We start from the raw sequence: 19,121 nt of genomic DNA, 5'->3' as shown, positions 1-19,121 counted from the left end.
ATAATACAATAGTGTGGGGTTTTTATCTGAGACTTTCCCCAAAGTATTTTCATGTGTATTGTGCCATTGATTCTTTTTCTTTTGGTTATATTGTTCAGCTCGATCTTTAAGCTTCCACAAAATTGATAGTAGAAGTAGGTTATATAATATTCTTCTTTGATTTATATTGCACTATCGGGCTAACCTATCGCAAATTTTCTACATGGTATCATAGCTATGACTAGTATATTGAGAAGATAATTTGAAGTTTGAAGTTCGAGGTTGCAGGTGCAAATTGAATTCATATCATACTTCAAGGTTGGCCAATGGAGTTCTATGGCTTGAGACTCGATTATTCCTTGGAAGGTAGCTCAAATTACATAGCATGGAAGGATAGAATGGAGGTTGTATTAGAAGACAATGGCTCAAAGGAATTCATTGATCAAGAAATCCCAAAGCTAGCTTCAACTAATGCACAAGAGTTGGCTAAGTGGAATAAGTGTGCTGCAAAGGTGAGACAGATCATCCTTGAGGGAGTTCGAGACCATATTGTCTCAAGTCCCCATAGGAAGGATACTTTATTTTCAATGTGGATACATTGAAGAACCTCTACCAGAACAATAGCGACCAGAGGAAATTGGCGCTCAAGGATAAGCTTCGAAGAATCAAGATGGACAAGGGCGATACTATTTCCACATATCTGAACAAGCTCACCACCTACAGAGATGAGCTTGGCAATGTGGGAATAACTATTGTTGATGATGATATGGTGAGCCTCACTCTCCTTGGCCTTCCAAAGATTTGGAATAGCTACCAGTACTCTATGAATGGAAGGGAGAAACTACTGAATTGGGAATGAAAGTGGTCGGATCTTATGCTGGAGGATATCAGGAGGAGAACATGAGATAGTTCTTCATCCAAGAATGATGATGAAGAAAATTTGTCCTTAGCAAGTAATGCAAGGAAAGGGAAGGGGAAGGCTTCCCATTTCAAATCGAATTCTTCTCATGGAGGGAAGAAGGGTGACATGTCTAATGTAAGACACTTTAATTGTCACAAGATGGGACATTATGGGACTAATTTCCTTTCGAAGAAGTCTAATAAGGGATCCTCAGAAGGATCAGAAGGTGAGGCATTAGCCTCTCAGTTCGAAATGGACTTTACCCTCATTGCATGCATGGTGTCATCGATGATGGGTTGTGTCTAGTATCTTCATAGTGGAGCCTCATTCCACATGAGGAGCGTAAAAATGTATTCAGTGCCTTGGAGGACAAAGACCTAAAGATGCACATAGAGATGGGTGATGACAGACAGTATAGTGTTTCAGGAGTGGGCACAGTTGCCTTTCAGAGGGAGCACAAAGATCCTCGCACCTTGATAGATGTGATGTATGTGCCTGAACTGAAGAAGAACTTGGCATCGGTCACGATTTTGGAGGACAAAGGCTACGATGTTGTCTTCAGTAAAGGAAAGGCGTTCCTAAGACACATAGCCATGGGCCAGACCAAGACGATAGGGATTCGGGTGAAGAATCTCTATAAACTAGAGGTAGATGATTGTGTAGCATTGAGTACGAAAGAAGAATTGGTGCAAATCCAAGACATTGGCGAGTTGTGGCATAGGTTGTTGGACCATTTGCATCATGGGGCTTTGAAGATAATGTAGCAGATATCTACAAGACTTCCCAAAGGTAAACTTAAGCAAGTTGACACATGCAAAGGTTGTACCTTGGGAAAGTACGCCAAGTCTTCCTTTCATGATCGAGACAGTCGAGTAGAGGCTATCTTAGAGCAAGTTCATACTGATTTGTGTGGACCATTCTCGATGACATCCACAATGAAGAAAAGGTATTATGTGATTTTCATTGATGACTATTCTAGTAAATGCTGGATTTATTTCATGTAGAGGAAGGACCAAACTTTCACAAAGTTTTGTGAGTTCAAAGCTTTGGTCGAAAAAGAGTTAGGGAAGAAGATCAAGGCCTTGAGAAGTAACAACAGTGGAGAATATGTCTCTCAAGATTTTAAGGACTTCTGTGCAGTAGAAGGAATTAAACTAGAGTTGACGACACCTCATAACCCACAACAGAATGGGGTGGCCGAGTGGAAGAACATAACTATTGTAGGGGCAGAATGGGAAATGCTGCATGACCAAGGCCTACCACTTCAGTTGCGGGCTGAGGCACACAACACAACGGTCTATTTCTAGAATAGAATCATGCATCGCATACTTGGGATGAAGACATGAGAGGAAGCTTTCTCTGGTAAGAGACTAGATCTGGGTTACTTCAAGATCTTTGGCTCATCGGTATATTTCCATGTGACAAAGGATGCATGGAAGAAGCTTGAGCTGACAGTAGAGTTGGGGATATTTGTGGGGTACACTAATATACCTCACAACTATCAGGTGTACTTGCCTACCAGTAAGAGGAAAGTGGTTCACAGAGATCTCAAGTTTGACGAGAAGAAGGCCATGCAAGTTTCCCTTGAGAGGGAGCTCCAACTACAGGCCGTGGAGGAACTATTGGTTCCTAAGGAGGAGGAGCCTCAGACTAATGTGGAGCAGCTTCATAGAGAGGTTCCAGGAGTGGAGACATCCACTCAAGGAGAGTCTTCCAGAGATGAATGGAAGCGCACAAGAGAAGCTGACAGATTGTTGGAGGATGAGAGAGAGAATGTGGGAGCACCATCTTCTCAGCACAAACAGAGGAGGTCACCTGAGAGGTACACTAGATACATGGCCCTTGCTGGGGAATGTGTTGAGACCAAGCCATCTTCTTTTGAGGAAGCAGTGCAACAGTCGATTTGGGTTGATGCTATGGTGGAGGAGTATGACTCCAGAGTTCGTAACAATGTTTGGGACATGGTTCCAATACTAGAGAACAAGTTAGTTGTGAGTTCCCGTTGGCTTTACAAGGTAAAGCAAGTTGTTGATGGTAGTGTGGAGAAGCATAAGGAAAGATTTGTTGCCCATGGATTTTCATAGGTCGAGGGGATTAAATATAATGATACCTTTTCTCCTGTCACAAGGTACTCATCTATTAGATCTATGTTGGCACTATCAACACAGATGGGTTGGAAGATCCATCAAATGGACGTGAAGATTGCATTCCTCAATGGCCAAATTGAGGAAGAGGTGTACATAGAGTAGCTGGAAGGTTTTGAGACCTTTGATCGTGAGTCACATGTGTGCCGACTCCATAGAACATTGTACAGGCTGAAGAAAGCGCCTTGTGCTTGGTACACCATGATAAATAACTACTTCACCGGGTTGGGCTTCCCAAAGAGTGAAGAAGATGCAACCCTGTACCACATCGTGGTGGAAGGTAAGTTGTTGACCATCATACTCTATGTTGATGATCTCATATTGACTGGTGATGATCAGTCGATCATCTCTTGCAAGGAGGAACTTGTAAGAGAATTCGAGATGAATGTCATGGGTCTCATGCATTACTTCCTTGGCATGGAAGTGTGGCAGAAGGATGGGGAGTTGTTTGTGTCTCAGGGCAAGTATGCCAATGAGATACTCAGGAGATTCCACATGGAGAAGTGAAAGCCCATGCAGACTCCTCTAGCAGGTAACTAGAGGAAGGAGGTTGCTACTTCAAGAGAAGTGGTAGAGGCTACTGTGTACAGGAAGCTTGTGGGTTCACTAATGTACTTAATGAACACATGAACAGATTTGTGCTATGTGGTGAACTAGCTGAGTCAAGTGATGGTTCAACCTACCAAGATGTTTTGGAAGGCGACAAAGCATGTATTGAGATACCTCAAAGGCACGTCTCTGTATGGATTGTGGTACAGACGGACAGAGGGAGTGAAGCTACAGGGCTTCACTGATGCAAATTGGGTAGGGAGTCCATCAGATCGGAAGAGCACATCAGAATGGATTTTCAAGCTTGGGTCAGCAGCAATTTCTTAGTACAACAAGAAACAGAGGTCGATTGCACTCAGCTGAACAGAGGCAGAATACATGGTTGCGAGTCAAGAAACATGTGAGGCCATCTAGATGTGGAAAATCCTAGTTGCTTTGTTTGATCAGACGATGGATCCAACTGTGATCTATTGTGATAATCAAAGTTGTATCAAACTCTCTAAGAATCGAGTATTTCATGATAGGTCCAAGCACATCGACATCCGGTATCATTATCTCAGAGATTGTGTAGTGAGGAGGATCATGTTGTTGTAGTATATTTCGACAGAGGAGCAAGATGCTGACATTTTGACAATGACATTGTCAAAGTGTAAATTTGAGTTTCATAGAGATAGGATTGAGGTGGCAGATAATCCCTTTCTTGTTGAGAGGAAGCATTGAAATATGGCGACTAGAATATTCCTATTTAATTTGTCCTTGAATTAAATTGTGAATTAAAATCGAATTTATTCTTAACAGCTACTTGGAAATAATTAATTAATTTATTTTAAATTAATGAATTGTAGAAATTCAAGTTAGAAGTCTTTCTGAAGTCATGCAAGAGTTATCCCTTAAACTATGGAGATAAGATTGAGTTATATTTGAGTTGTAATTAGTTGACTCAGTTTACTGAGTTAAGTCCAATTAAATTAGTTCCAAACTATTTGAGGAACTAATAGTGAGTTAACAATCAATTGATGCATTAATGCACTCAACTAGTGCTACTCCAGTTAACTGAAGATTCTATCATCAGAAACTCATGCATGTCTATTTTGAGAAAGAACCAGTTGAGATTAATGTTCAAGGATAGTGTACTATCAGTTGCATGTGTTTTCTCACAGAGAAAACTCATGCATTCAGTCAAGGATTCATCCTTGAGGATTGTACAATTTTCGAAGGTTTGTTTTTCCACTTGGTAATAGGCTAATCATCTACGAGGAACAGCGCAAGAAAATAGGAGCTTGGAGGGTAGAGAGGAAGGCTAGAGAGAAGCCAAGATTGCCTGAGAGCATTTGTGAGGATTGTACTGAGAGCTACCTACCTAGATCTAAGGCTTTGTATAATTCCTATGTATTTCCACCATGTATGATAATACAATAGTGTGGAGTTTTTATCTAAGACTTTCTCCAAAGTATTTTCATGTGTATTGTGCCATTGATTCTTCTTCTTTTGGTTATATTGTTCAGCTCGACCTTTAAGCTTCTGCAAATTGATAGTATAAGTAGGCTATAGTATTCTGCTTTGATTTATATTGCATTATCGGGTTAACCTATCACATATTTTCTATAGAATTATTAAGAAGAAAAATATTGGATCCACCTTTAGACCTTTTAAAACCATTCGAAGCTATTTAAGATGTGTCAAAGACCCTATTGATCCCAAATGCATGAAAGGTGTTTATTTAATTACGTGTTCTTGTGGAAGCCCCTACATCGGTGAGACTGGTCATTCCATTTCACAAGGGATTCAGGAGCACACAATCGACCTTAGGCACTGTGGGACCCGCTTCTCTACTCTAGCCGAACATGCTGAATTAACGAAGCGCCATATTTGTTTAGAGGATACTAAGGTCCTTGCGAGGGTTGATCAATTCCATCACCGAAGATTAAGAGAAGCCATTGAAATTGAAAAGTGGAGTAAAACTCTTAATAGGGATGATGGATGGAAGTTAAGTAGTGCATGGGTCCCTTATCTTTGTTCTTTCCCCCATTATTTTTCTTCTTCTATCTTGGAGTTTTTTGTAATTCTAATTGATAATACAGTTGTATTTATTGATAATATTAATTTTTTTTAATTCTTAATTTTTTAAGCAATCCTTTATTAAATTAATAAAATTCTAGTATAATTGTATTTATTAAAAATATTAGTTTTTTTTGTATCTTAGCAATATAATAAATAAGCTATAATATAAAATTTGTTAATAACAAAATATTAGAATCTTCCAATTTTTTAAAATTAAAATTCATTTCTTTTTATAATATAGTTATATCTTAAAAATATAAAAAATAAATTATAATAGAAAATTTCTTAATAACAAAATATTAGAATCTTTTAATTTTTTAAATTAAAATTGAACCTTTTTTTATAATATTGTTTTATCTTAAAAATATAATAAATAAATTATAATATAAAATTTGTTAATAACAAAATATTAGAATTTATCAAATTTTTAAAATTAAAATTCAAAATAAAATAAATTAAAATTCAAAATTAACTAATTTGACTTTGGTCCTTTAACGTTCATTTTTATAAAACTTAAAAAAAAAAAAAAAAAAGTTGTTCTTTAAGCGTTGGGAATTTACCGTTGCATCTCTGAGATTTATATATTTTTGGTGAGTTGATCTTGCTCCTCATCCTGGTCCTCATGATGAACCTAGATCTAGGTTCGAAACGCATCGACCCTTTGTTCTCTATGTGATTTCTCCAGAAAATATGAGCATTATATCATGAATCACATAAGCATAAAATAAGAGATTATATTTCACATTTTATATAATATATTTCTATATTTTATATAGTATTAAAATTAATATTAATTTTTAATAATAACCATTATTGATTTTTAAATTTATTATTAAAAAGATAGAATTTAATTAATTTAGAATCATATATATTTTTTCCAAATATTACTTAGATAATAATGATTTATAATTGTAATATAATATTAAAATTATTATTTTATTATTTTATTATTATTATCTTTTAATGTTTGATGGATGACACCTTTTTCTTTGTGAGGTAAGGAATTTTCTCTTTTACACATATTGGACTATTCAAATTTACATAATTTTAAATGCTTTATCTTTTGTAGATTTGAGTGAGTAAATTTAAAAATAAAAAATCACATATTCTTAACTATTCAATTTATTATAATATTTTATCAATTTATTTAATTTCAAATTAATAATTTTTTAATGAAGTAACTTTATAAAATTAATTCTAGTAACTTATCAATATCGATCCATCTTAAGTACAAATATAATATGAGCCAAATCTCCTCAATTAATTCGAGAAGGGGTGCAGTAGTTTTGGCTCATCAACCATTTCACATCTTGAGATTTCTCATTCCCCTCCCTTGGTGTCACGCCCCTATCCCAGTGGTAGTCTTCCAACAGACATAAGCTGGTATGACACCACTAAACTTTTTCTTTTCACCAAAACTTAAGTGTATGGACTACTCCTAACATGACAATTAGTTAACTTTCCAATAAGTGTGTTCAACAATACAGCAAAATAGACATCAAGTTAACTTCTTCAATTACATTTCATCATCATTAAGTAGCAGAAATGACAATAACCATACAAGTATAATGCACTTATACTTAGTAGGGGAAACTCCCGAGATGTCTGCCCAATTTAGTTTATCAGAAAACTTCAATAATTTACAAGTGTATAATATTTTATAGCTAGGTCATATAGAAAACCATTAGCCTTCACACCTACACAAATTTCTAAAACCTGTGTCATAGTCATGCAACTAACCATCACCTCTGCCCACACCTACATGCTTGGAAACCCCATGTTATATCTCAGCACAAAGCATGCTACCCATGTTCAGCCTTACCTGAATTTTGCACACTCCACCAGTTTATCACGCAGCTCGTGCAACGCCCATGTTGTTGTACCCAACCTACACACCGTGTTGTCGAACTGTGTTGTGTTACTCATCCACAGCTCCCGCTGAACTATTCATAGTACTACGTGCCTGTTCAATTAATTCTTCTACAATACAAACTTTGCATGCCCATTGACGTGAGTTCATGACCTGCATACCATGCGGTTGCCTGACACAACTTGTTGTCACTTTGTCACACTCCAAACCCAACCCGGTTCTGCCCACTACAACCCGACCCATCCGAGTTTTGTTGCCTACAGCCTTTGTATCTCGCCTATATCCCTCGACCCTCCTTTCTTTATGTTTCTGTGATGTATCTCAGCCTGATTTTGATCTCAAAGTGACTTGAACTCCCTCCAATATATATCCATCATTCGCCATTTGAATATTCCAAGTGTCATGGCCCTTCAGCGTACCCAATGGTCAGCCCAACACATAACCATAAGTCAGTCTACACATAAAATATATGTCACACTCCACATAAAATATAACTTATTGCCCGCTTTCGTGTGTTCGCTCGGGTTAGCCCATGCCACCGCTTGCCCAACTCGTCGGTCCACCGCTCTCACCGTCACACACTTCACCCAAATGCCCAACTCAGGCCGCCCAGCTTGCCTGCCTGTCGAACGTTCCCATCGCACAACTCATCGCACATCTTGTCACACATCCTGTCACACGACTCTGCCGAATAAAACTGAAATTCACCTCCGAGTCGCCTTTAACTGAACACAAGCACATGTTGCACTTCCTTTGCGACCGCAAGTCTTTAACTGTGATCATTGATTTTTCCACTCCTTCAGTCACTCACTAACTCGAGGCCCTGACATCCTCCACCACTCTAGAAATGTTGTCATCCTCGACAACACCATAATTATCAAACGATCGCAAAGTGTCACTAGCTCCAATATCACTGTCCATGCTACCCAACTGTGTTCATCATCACATAAAACTCCATCAAGGTCCATGTCTCCAAAATGGGAAAGTCTCATCAATCCATGATCATCAACCACATTTGTTGCAATCTCCATGATGCTTCTCCGTGAAGAGGTTAGTCCTCCTCAACTCAAGGTACATGCTACCACTACAACATGTATCGTGTCGACTCATCATGTGTCATCATAATGTGAAATATTTATCATGATACTCCATCCAACACAATAGATCTTGGTCATCCCTTGATACATCTCTGACAAAACTTGGTGCGTTGCATACCCCCATGGCTCGAACTAGTAGGGTGATCAGTCCAACTGTCACATCCACATCCACAAGAATGCTCATCCTCATGCCACCATTGATTTTTTCTATAACATCCTGTTATAATCTCAACTAGATCAAGAATCCATCCCAGGTGTAGAATAAGCCATGCTCAGGTCCATGAAGTAATTCATCGTCTCATCTGCAACATGCTGCCATAAATGTTAATGTCCATGTGCTTCTCTAGGTGATTCCCCAATGGCTACATCCATTCAAGCATCATCATAACTTGTAGAAGAGAGGTTTCATCCCTAAAGTCCCCTTTGTGAGGGTGGTGCAGTCCTTCTCATCATCAAGGCATTGCACACATCCACCTCCAAAGGTCTATCATGTGGGAAGGGCCAAGAAGTTGCCACCCTAGCTCTCATCCACCCATTTATCTGACTGATGTTATGTCCTCAAGTACTCATGCTCAATAACAATCTCCTCGTGTGTACATTCAAGCTTCCAAGCTTGGACTTCATCAACTAAAAGTCATATATGCCTATATAATACCTCCCAAATTCCATAATGACAGTTGTATCTCTACCTACATAACCTTCCCCAACCACTACCTTAGAATAAGCACTCATACTTCCCCTCTCATCAGCAACACCATGGTGAAGTCTCTTAACATAAGATGCACCTGTCATACTCCTCAAGATGTGTGGAACTACCTTCCCACCTGAATCTGTCTTCCTATCTCTCACGAAAAAAATCAATCATCCTCATCTCCTTCGTTGCTTGAGTCATACATCCAAGTTCTCTTTTCTCCACATAATCATGCTTCACAACAAAGTCATCGAAGCAATCCTTTGTTGATATCCCAAGTGACTCTTCCTTGTCCTTAGAACAATCATGGTCTGTCCTCCAACTTTAATCAAGATTATGTCATGGTCCACCATTGGTATGGATTGTGTAGCTATCAAGAAGTTGTGGCCCAACACAATAGCATGATCATCCCTATCGATCACCCTCAAATCCAACCTGCCAAAGCACGATCCCACTCTCACTTGTGTGTTCTTAAAAACACCTATCACAATGTTCATGGTAGAGTTTATAGCTTTGAAAGCACTCAACTGTATTTCCACTTCAACTTTCTTGCCTTCATGCTAAGGAAACTATGTGTAGCCCTCATATCAAACAATGGAGCAAGCTTCTTTCTGTGTATGGTTACCCACACAAAACTCAACCTCAAGGGGTCGACATGCTTTGTAGACTTTATCTTGTGTGTTACCTCAGCAACCTTTTTCAATAATTTGACCTCAAAGGGGTCCTTCGACTTGTGCTTCGACCTAACTATCCTCTTAAGGTATGAAATCTTCCCTTTCAGTTCATCTAAGCAATCCAATCTTGGTCTAGCTTGAGTTCCATCTAGCTTCTCTTTCATCACATCATGCTCAAGTGCACCTACTTGGCACACGTCAACCTCCACTTGAAGTGACCCAACCATCCCCATATCATCATGCATGGCTTACTAATAAGCTCTAAGTATGCTAATGTAATCAAGCTCAACTTCTTCTATAACAACGAATTTACGATCAAGAAAGTCCCTCTTGATCTCATCGTCGATTCCCTTGATTTTAGCCTGCAATATGGTACTTCTCTCCCTTAAATGAACTCATTCATCCATGAGTTCTTGGAGTTTTCGGTCACCCCATTGTATCTTCTCATAAATTTCATCAAGTTCAACAAACCTACCATTAAGATTATTCAAGTCCTTACATTCCTTCACTATCCCATCTTGAATGTGCCCCAATAGTTCCCACTCTTGCATAAGAGCCTCATTGTGCTGCTACTTCTTGTCCTTCCAATAACCTGTCATGTCTTCAAGCTTTTCAAAATATTCCTCTACCATCTTGCTTCATTAAGCTTGGCCCAAGCTCAATGCTTCACCATCTGCTTCACTTTTTCTCGAATCAAAGTTCCAAAGCTTCAATAGCAACTAAAACCTTGTCATCATATCCCTGCTTTCATAATTTTCAAAATCAAAGCCCTGTGGAAAGTTGGCTCTCATACCACCTGTCACAAATTGGAAGATGTATGTCTTCTTCACAATTTCCTTCAAATCTCAATCAGCGTGAATCGCCCTGAACCAACCTCTGATACCATCTATCACACCCCTATCTCAGTGGTAGTATTCCAACCACACATAGGTGGGTGTGGCACCACTACACTTTTTATTTTCACCAATACCTAAGTGTATGGATTACGCCTAACACAACACTTAGTTAATTTTCCAATAAATGTCTTTAGCAATGCAGTGGAATAAACATCAAGTTAACTTCTTCAATTACATTTCATCATCATTATGCAGTGGAAATCACAATAACCATACAAGTATAACGCACTTATACCTGGGAGGGAAAACTCCCGAGAAGTTTGCACAATTCAGTTTATAAGAAAACTTCAATAATTTACAATTGGACAGTATTTTATAGCTAAGTCATGCAGCCAACGATCGACCTGCACACTTAGACACATTTCCAAAACTTGTGTCACATTCGTGCAACTAAATTTTGCCTCTACCCACACCTACATGCTTAGAAACCCCAAGTTATGTCTCGGCACAAATCCTGTTTCCCACGTTCAGCCTTACCTGAATTTTGCACACTTCACAGGTTTGCCATGCAGCTAGTGCAACACTCATGTCGTCGCACCCAGCCTACACACTATGTTGTTGAACTATGTTGTGTTACCCATTCAAGCCTCCCGCCGAAATGTCCGCAGTACTACGTGCATGTTCACCAAGTTTTCCGCAATACGAACTCTACTTGCCCGTTGGCACAGGCTCATGACCTGCACACCATGCAATCAATTGACCCAACTTGTTGTCACTCTATCGCATTTTAAACCCAACTCGGTTCTGCCCACTACAACCTGGCCCATCCCAATTTTGTTGCCTATGGCCTTTGTATCTCACCTATCTCACTCGAACCTCCTCGCTTTCTTTTTCTTCGATGCATCTGAGACTGAGTTCGATGTCAAAGTGACTTGAACGCCCTTCAATATATATCCATCGTTCACCATTCGAATCCTCCAAGTGTCATGGACCTTTGGCTAACCCAAAGGTCAACCCAACACATAACCATACATCGGTCTGCACATAAAATATATGTCGGTCTCCACATAAAATATAACTCACTACCCTTAGCCATGTGGTCGCTCAAGTCAGCCCATGCCACTCCTCGCCCAACTCGTCAGTCCACCGCTCTCACCATCACACACTTCACCCAGATGCACTAAGTATGGGTGCGCCCATCGCACCTCATGTCGACTCGTCCATGGGTACCTCGCCTGCCCGAACGCCCAACTCAGGTCACTCGGCGTGCCCACCCATCACATGTTCTCATCACACAACCTCATTTCACAACTCGGCGCACATCCCGTCGCATGACTCGTCACATAAAATCGAAAGTCCACGTCTAAGTCGCCTTTAAATGAATGCGGGCGCCCATCGTACTTTTGTAAGTTTTGTTACTCTCTCGGGTGCTCACCAACTCGAGGCCGTGACACTTGGGTTAGCATGAGTGTACCTACCACCTCATACCTATCGAAGTGGTTCATTCCACAACTTGAGACATCCACAGCTCGATGTACCACCACACTCCAAGATATATGCCTAAATAATAGGTAATACAACAACATACAAATACACCTACCATCCTCATACCTATTTAAGTTGTCCATTCCCCAACTTGAGACATCATGTGGTAACGCATGCATGTATGCCTAAACAACTACTGGAGAAAGGGTGTGCTAGTGTTGGTTCATCAACCATGTCACATGTTGAGGTTTCACATTTCCCCCTTCAGGCTAGCATATGAGTACACTTACCACCTCATACCTATCTAAGTGGTTCATTCCACAACTTGAGACATCCATAACTCAATGATCCACCACACTCCAAGGTATATGCCTAAATAATAGGTCTTATAACAAACTAACCTTAATTTAGCATACAAGTACACCTACCATCCTCATACTCATTCCACAACTTGAGATATCCATAACTTCATTCGCCACCACACTCTAAGATATATGCCTAAATAATAGGTCTTACAGCAAACTAACCTAAGTTAGCATACAAGTACACCTACCATCCCGATATCTATTCAAGTATTCCATTTCACAACTTGAGACATCATGTAGTATTGCATTGATGTATGCCTCAACAATAGGTCATACGACAACCTTGGCGAATATATGACTAGGATTTACAACTTGGACCTAAAATCATTTGGGTGTTCACACGCTACTACAGGTCTCTATCACAAGTTGACTACTTTACTAGACCTTCGCACCATTGATTTCATCTCCATTTTCTCGTCCATGCAACAATGCAACCTCTCTCTTACTATATCTCGAGCCCATGTTGATACATACCTTAATATGACCTTACAACACCATTTGCACTAGCCAGATCCATATTCTCTCATAGATCCATCCTAACTACCACAAAACCACTTTCTTCAACTCTTGATGCAACATCCTCAAAATGTGAAGGACTCTCTTTAGCTTACAAAAAACACAACCTTCATGATGTACCACTTTGATGAAAAGTAACAAGTTCTTAAGAAAGTGTTCACTTTAACCTATCACCCAAACAAATCCACACAAATTCTCTTGCCTTAGCTTTGATATGAATGGTTGGAATTTAAAACAATAAAGTGAGAAAAATAATCAAATATAACATAAGCATGTAAATATAGATATGATGTTTTTAAGTTAAGAACCTCTGTGGGAAAATCAACTGAAAATGATACATATACATTCCGGGTCGAAAGACAAATTTATAATGAAATTTTTATTTCTTTAAATAAACTGCATTGTATGGATTAATCTATCATTGATTATCAAAACCTAATCCCAAAAACTATGTCCAATCAATAAACTCTATCAACCGGTTAAATTTACCCGGTAGTGCTACCGTAACAAATGATACTTAAGGTGTGGAAAGAACTATGGAAATTTTTTGTTGTAACATTTGATATTTATTGCTGTCTCAGTTACTCAAGCTATAACCAGGACCCGTCTTGGTTACTCAGCCATGAAATGCTTGCGAACACGCAAACGTTGCGTAGTTTGTGCGACCTGCTCAAATTTTTGACTCTTATCCGAATCACAATTCAACGCCAAAATCGTATGCCGTGACGCCACGAGTCTGTGGCTCAACTTCAAATGTGGAAGAGGTTTAACTGCCCTCCGAATCTTCGCTTAGAATCTTACAGAACTCAAATATTTCGCAGCCAACAAGATTAGCTTATGATAGAGTAATCCCATCCTGCCAAAATCTTATCAAACAATATTTTTGCGCGCCGATTTATTAATAGAGTGCTAACATTCGGTGCAAAATGCCATGGAACAAAATTCTTGCACGCAGATCTATTTGTAGATAAAGTTAGGCTGGTGGTTGGCCCAATTTCACACGTTCCCTACATCCCGTATTTGTCAACCGGAGGAACCAAAGACAACAACATTAATTATACGCATCATTCATGCTTCCTTCTTTCCTCCTTTTGCTTAGCTTCAAATAACTTTATATCATTGCAATCTTGACTCTGGATTTGTGCAATTCTACTGAATCAACCTTGAAGCTACCCCTACCAATATTCTAATTCTAAGCTAAGCGACTCTTCCCGCCATGCCTGCTGAATTCATGAATTAGAGACTTATAAATATCACCCCTTCTACACAAATCCAAAACAGTATCTGTGGGTCGTCTTGTTTAATGAATTTATGTGTTGAGATAAATGCTCATCATTGAGTGCAGCATTGACCCTTTGGGCCGAACAACAATTCGATGCGTCGATGCTGCACTCAACGATAAGCTTTTATTAATGGCCACACATGTTAACGAGAAGAAAATAAAAACAGTTTCGTTTCAAGGATCTCGGGAAGCAGCTGAACAGAGATCCATGGTAAGGTAAGGTAGGGTTATTATATTTTATTTTGGTGTAATATAATTTATAGATGGAATAATTTTTTCACTAAAATTTGATGAATAATGTAATTTTTTGTTGTTTAAAATATATTTTTGAATGCATAAATAGATTTAGCAACTTTAAAAACTGTAAAGCACTAAAATTATATAAATTAAACTACTTAAACTCAAATTTTATTTTTTTTTACCATTAACTAAATGGAAAAACTATTTAGTGTATAAATTAAACCGCTCATTTTATTTCACCCATTTTATTTTATTTCGAGTGGTTTGGCTAACTTCTCTATATAATATCTACCACTATTTTTTCAGGGCTTTCTTAGGAAAGAAGGCAATGCAAATTCGCCATTTATTTTAGCCAATGGGGAGCTCACGGAGGGCACAACTAGTTAGGTGAGTTGTTCTCATTTACAAGGGTTTTTCCCCATTTTGACGGTTATTTTTCCATTTTTGAAGGACCTCTATATTGTCTGTAACTTCTCCTTCTTGGTTTTGCAGGTGGCTGGTTTTGTAATAGTTCCTCCTTGTTTTTGCAGGTGGCTGGTTTTGTAACGGTTCCTCCTTGTTTTTGCAGCTGGCTGCTTTCGTAACACCTCGTCAGCTGTGGAGTGTTTTTCTTTAAGCAGTAGGGTGGATATTAGTTTTCTCACCGATTTGCTTGCATGCCATAAAGGCTGATTTTATTTACAGAATGTTATGGCCAAACCAGGGCAGTTTTAGGACTGTTTTAGTTAGGGTTTCATACGGAGTTTGATCCTTATACCTCTATGAATGGTTCGTTTGTGTATCGAGAGATCTTGTGAGCACTGAGTTCAGCGGATTCGATCTAAGAAGCCGTAACGAGAACAAGGAGTTTCAGAAGCGGTTCAAAGTATACCTTTTGTCATCTGTAGCACTAAATAATACTTGAATAACATTTTTAATTTCCATTGTGGACTAAGGTTCCAATCCTCTTACCGTTGTTATGGGACACGTGGAGGAATTCGTTTGTTAATGGAGAGTGTGATGTTTGGGTTGCATTTTTGTACCTATATATGTGACTGGATTAAGCAAGCTTTCCTCTTATTTTTAAGATCGTATGGGTTAAAGTCCATTTTTTAATATTAAATAATATTCTTCTTTTTAATATTAAATAATATTCTTCTTTTGGTAAGGGTTTAAATGATTATAGTTATAGTAATTGTGCCTAGAGGCTTATTTTACAATTCAGTATGAGAGATGTGTAAGTAAATATATATGTTTAATTTGTTTAATTAATAGTATTATGAAATATCAATAATCTCACTTTTAGTATTTATAATAAGGAGAAGTGGTAAAAACATTTTCCTCAGTCTCAATCATAAATAAAATATATAATAATAATAAAATATATATATATATAAAATAAAGAAAACAAAAATGAATATAGGTTTTTGGTTTATTTAATTAAAAGTATTCTCACTCTCAATGCTCATAGTGAAGAGAAATGGTAAAAATATTTCATTCTCACTCTTAACTATAAATTAAATATTTCAATATCCATATAAAACAAAATAATCTTATCAATTTTATAAAAGAATAAAATAGTTAAAAGTTAAAAAAAACACTATATATACATTATATAAAGAAATTGAAAAAAATAAATTATAATCTCACTATTTTATACCCAAATAAATTTTGATCCATTTTATATATTTCAAAATATAATAAATGATATATATATAATTTTGTGCTTCAAAACAAATTTTGAAATTAACATATTTGATTGACCTAAATTTTTATTAAATCAGTGCTTAAAATAAATCTATACTTATATTTAATTCTATTGAACATGCAACACATATCCGTATCCAAAAATATGAAAGGCGTGAGAATTAGGTTGGAATACGTTGAAGGTGTAGCCCGGTTCAAAAAAGCACTTCTTTTACTTCGCTGCACTCATAAACCAAGGGTATACCTTTATTGAATGGAATTAAAGAAAGATACATTAGCCTAGTCAAATGCAAGAGGCGTGAGGGTAATTGTTTGAAAGGTGATCCCATAATTTGCATATTATTGGATTTTAGAATACTTTGAAATTCGATTTTAATAATAATTGAGAATAGTGAAGTTAATATTTTGATTTTTGTATATAATCTCAAAATACTTTTGGAAGTTCAACACTGCCTTGCAAAACAAGCGTGATAATTTATCTCGATGAGGATGAAGTCATCTAGAGTAATATCCTATGGGACACAATGATCTTTTTAAGCGAACAACTGAATCAATATCTTTATATTTATAGCTATACAAATGGAATAACAAAATTTATTATAAAATGATTAATATTACTAGCATTTGTAGTAGATGTTGCAAAGAAAACATCGTAAAGCGATAGAAAAGGAACTAGAAAAGGAACTAAGGAACTAGTAGCCTGAAGTGTCTTGTAAAATAGCGAAAAGGAACTAAGGAACTAGTAGCCTGAAGTGTCTTGTAAAATAGATGCAATCTCTGCACAACATTATAATGTTTCAAAATTATATATTTAGAATGCCAAAGATCATTCAATTAACATTTATTACGATGAAAAAGAACAATATAAATACTTGGAAAATAGGCTTCATGCTAGAGAGCTGATTCTTCCACTTATTGTAACATGAAAAAGTATAAGAGGTAGGTGCAACCATACAACCAATGGATCCATCTTAGCTCTTTATTTACATAAACATATCTTTCTAAAAGAAGGAAATGTCAAATAACTCATATAAATATACTAGAACCTTCATGATATGAAGGCTACAACAATAAATTCCAACATGGGCATGGTAGCCAATACAAAATTACAACATGGACATGGTAGCCAATACAAAATCCTCTGTTACCTATATTCTAACAACCATTCCACCTCTAAAGATGTTACAACATGGGCATGGTAGCCAATACAAAATCCTCTGTTACCTATATTCTAACAACCATTCCTAACAATTCTAACAACCATTCCACCTCTAAAGATGTGGTGTTGTATTAACTCTTTCAACAAAATCACCTGCTCTAGTGCAATCCAAGTAGATCTCAAGAGCTTCTACTGCAACAATTCTAGTACCCTGAGCTTATTCATCTCCACACTCGAAAAATCTAATCAACATCCTTGTCCAGTCATGCACCATAGGGAGAATCGAGATGCAAACACAAGTAGGCCCTTGAATCGAGATGCAAACACAAGTAGGCCCTTTTTCAATTGATATGGCACTGATATAGAAGAAAATTTTATTGACCAATATGGTTCATTTTACAATAAGATGTGTACTTCCTTTACATTCATGAGATTTGAGATTATTCTAATTCTAATAAGTTCATATTCTAATTAGATGGGGAAATTAATAGATAAACAAATTTTATTTAGAAAAATGGTCCATTTTACAATAAGATGTGTAATTATTTTTGCTTCTCAAATTAAAGTTTTTATTGAGCAATATGGTTCATTTTACAATAAGATGTGTACTTCCTTTACATTCTTGAGATTTGAGATTATTCTAATTCTAATAAGTTCATATTCTAATTAGATGGGGAAATTAATAGATAAACAATTTTTATTTAGAAAAATGGTCCATTTTACAATAAGATGTGTAATTACTTTCCTTCTCAAATTAAAGTTGACCCATAATTTTTTTATACATAGTTAATCAGGAAAATGTGTGGATTGGTAAGGCATTCTTTGTGTTGCAATAGTGATTCCCTAGGGATTTGAGATTATTCCAATTCTAATATGTCCATATTCTATTTAGATGGGGAAATGAATTTTACAATAAGTTTTGTAATTCTTTTAGATTCACGGGATTTGAGATTATTCCAATTCTAATAAGTTCATCTTCTAATTAGATGGGGAAATTCATATATAAGAAAAAATTATTTAGCAAAATGGTCCATTTTACAATAAGATGTGTTGTATTAACTCTTTCAACAAAATCACTTGCTCTGGTGCAATCCAAGTAGATCTCAAGAGCTTCTACTGCAACAATTCTAGTACCCTGAGCTTATTCATCTCCACACTCGAAAAATCTAATCAACATCCTGAGCTTATTCATCTCCACACTCGAAAAATCTAATCAACATCCTTGTCCAATCATGCACCATAGGGCGAATCGGGATGCTAACACAAGTAGGCCCTTTTTCAATTGATATGGCACTGATATAGAAGAAAAATTTATTGACCAATATGGTTCATTTTACAATAAGATGTGTACTTCCTTTACATTCATGAGATTTGAGATTATTCTAATTCTAATAAGTTCATATTCTAATTAGATGGGGAAATTAATAGATAAACAAATTTTATTTAGAAAAATGGTCCATTTTACAATAAGATGTGTAATTATTTTTGCTTCTCAAATTAAAGTTTTTATTGAGCAATATGGTTCATTTTACAATAAGATGTGTACTTCCTTTACATTCATGAGATTTGAGATTATTCTAATTCTA

The 19,121-nt window shown here is 37.0% G+C and overlaps 1 long non-coding RNA gene across 1 annotated transcript; it reads left to right on the top strand.

Annotated features, from left to right (window-relative positions):
• Positions 1 to 14,439: 14,439 nt before the first annotated feature.
• LOC149156572 (uncharacterized) lies at positions 14,440 to 15,272 on the top strand. Its single transcript, XR_016262579.1, has 3 exons — positions 14,440 to 14,666; positions 14,997 to 15,077; positions 15,183 to 15,272. It is a non-coding gene; the product is annotated as an uncharacterized LOC149156572 (long non-coding RNA).
• Positions 15,273 to 19,121: the final 3,849 nt, after the last annotated feature.

Source organism: Pinus tabuliformis, chromosome 9 (assembly GCF_031772625.1).
Source record: "Pinus tabuliformis cultivar Carrire ecotype Pingquan chromosome 9, CPIR1, whole genome shotgun sequence".
Taxonomy (NCBI): Eukaryota; Viridiplantae; Streptophyta; class Pinopsida; order Pinales; family Pinaceae; genus Pinus; species Pinus tabuliformis.
The sequence above is the reverse complement of the archived record's forward strand: the minus strand, read 5'-3'. Positions and strand labels throughout refer to the sequence as shown.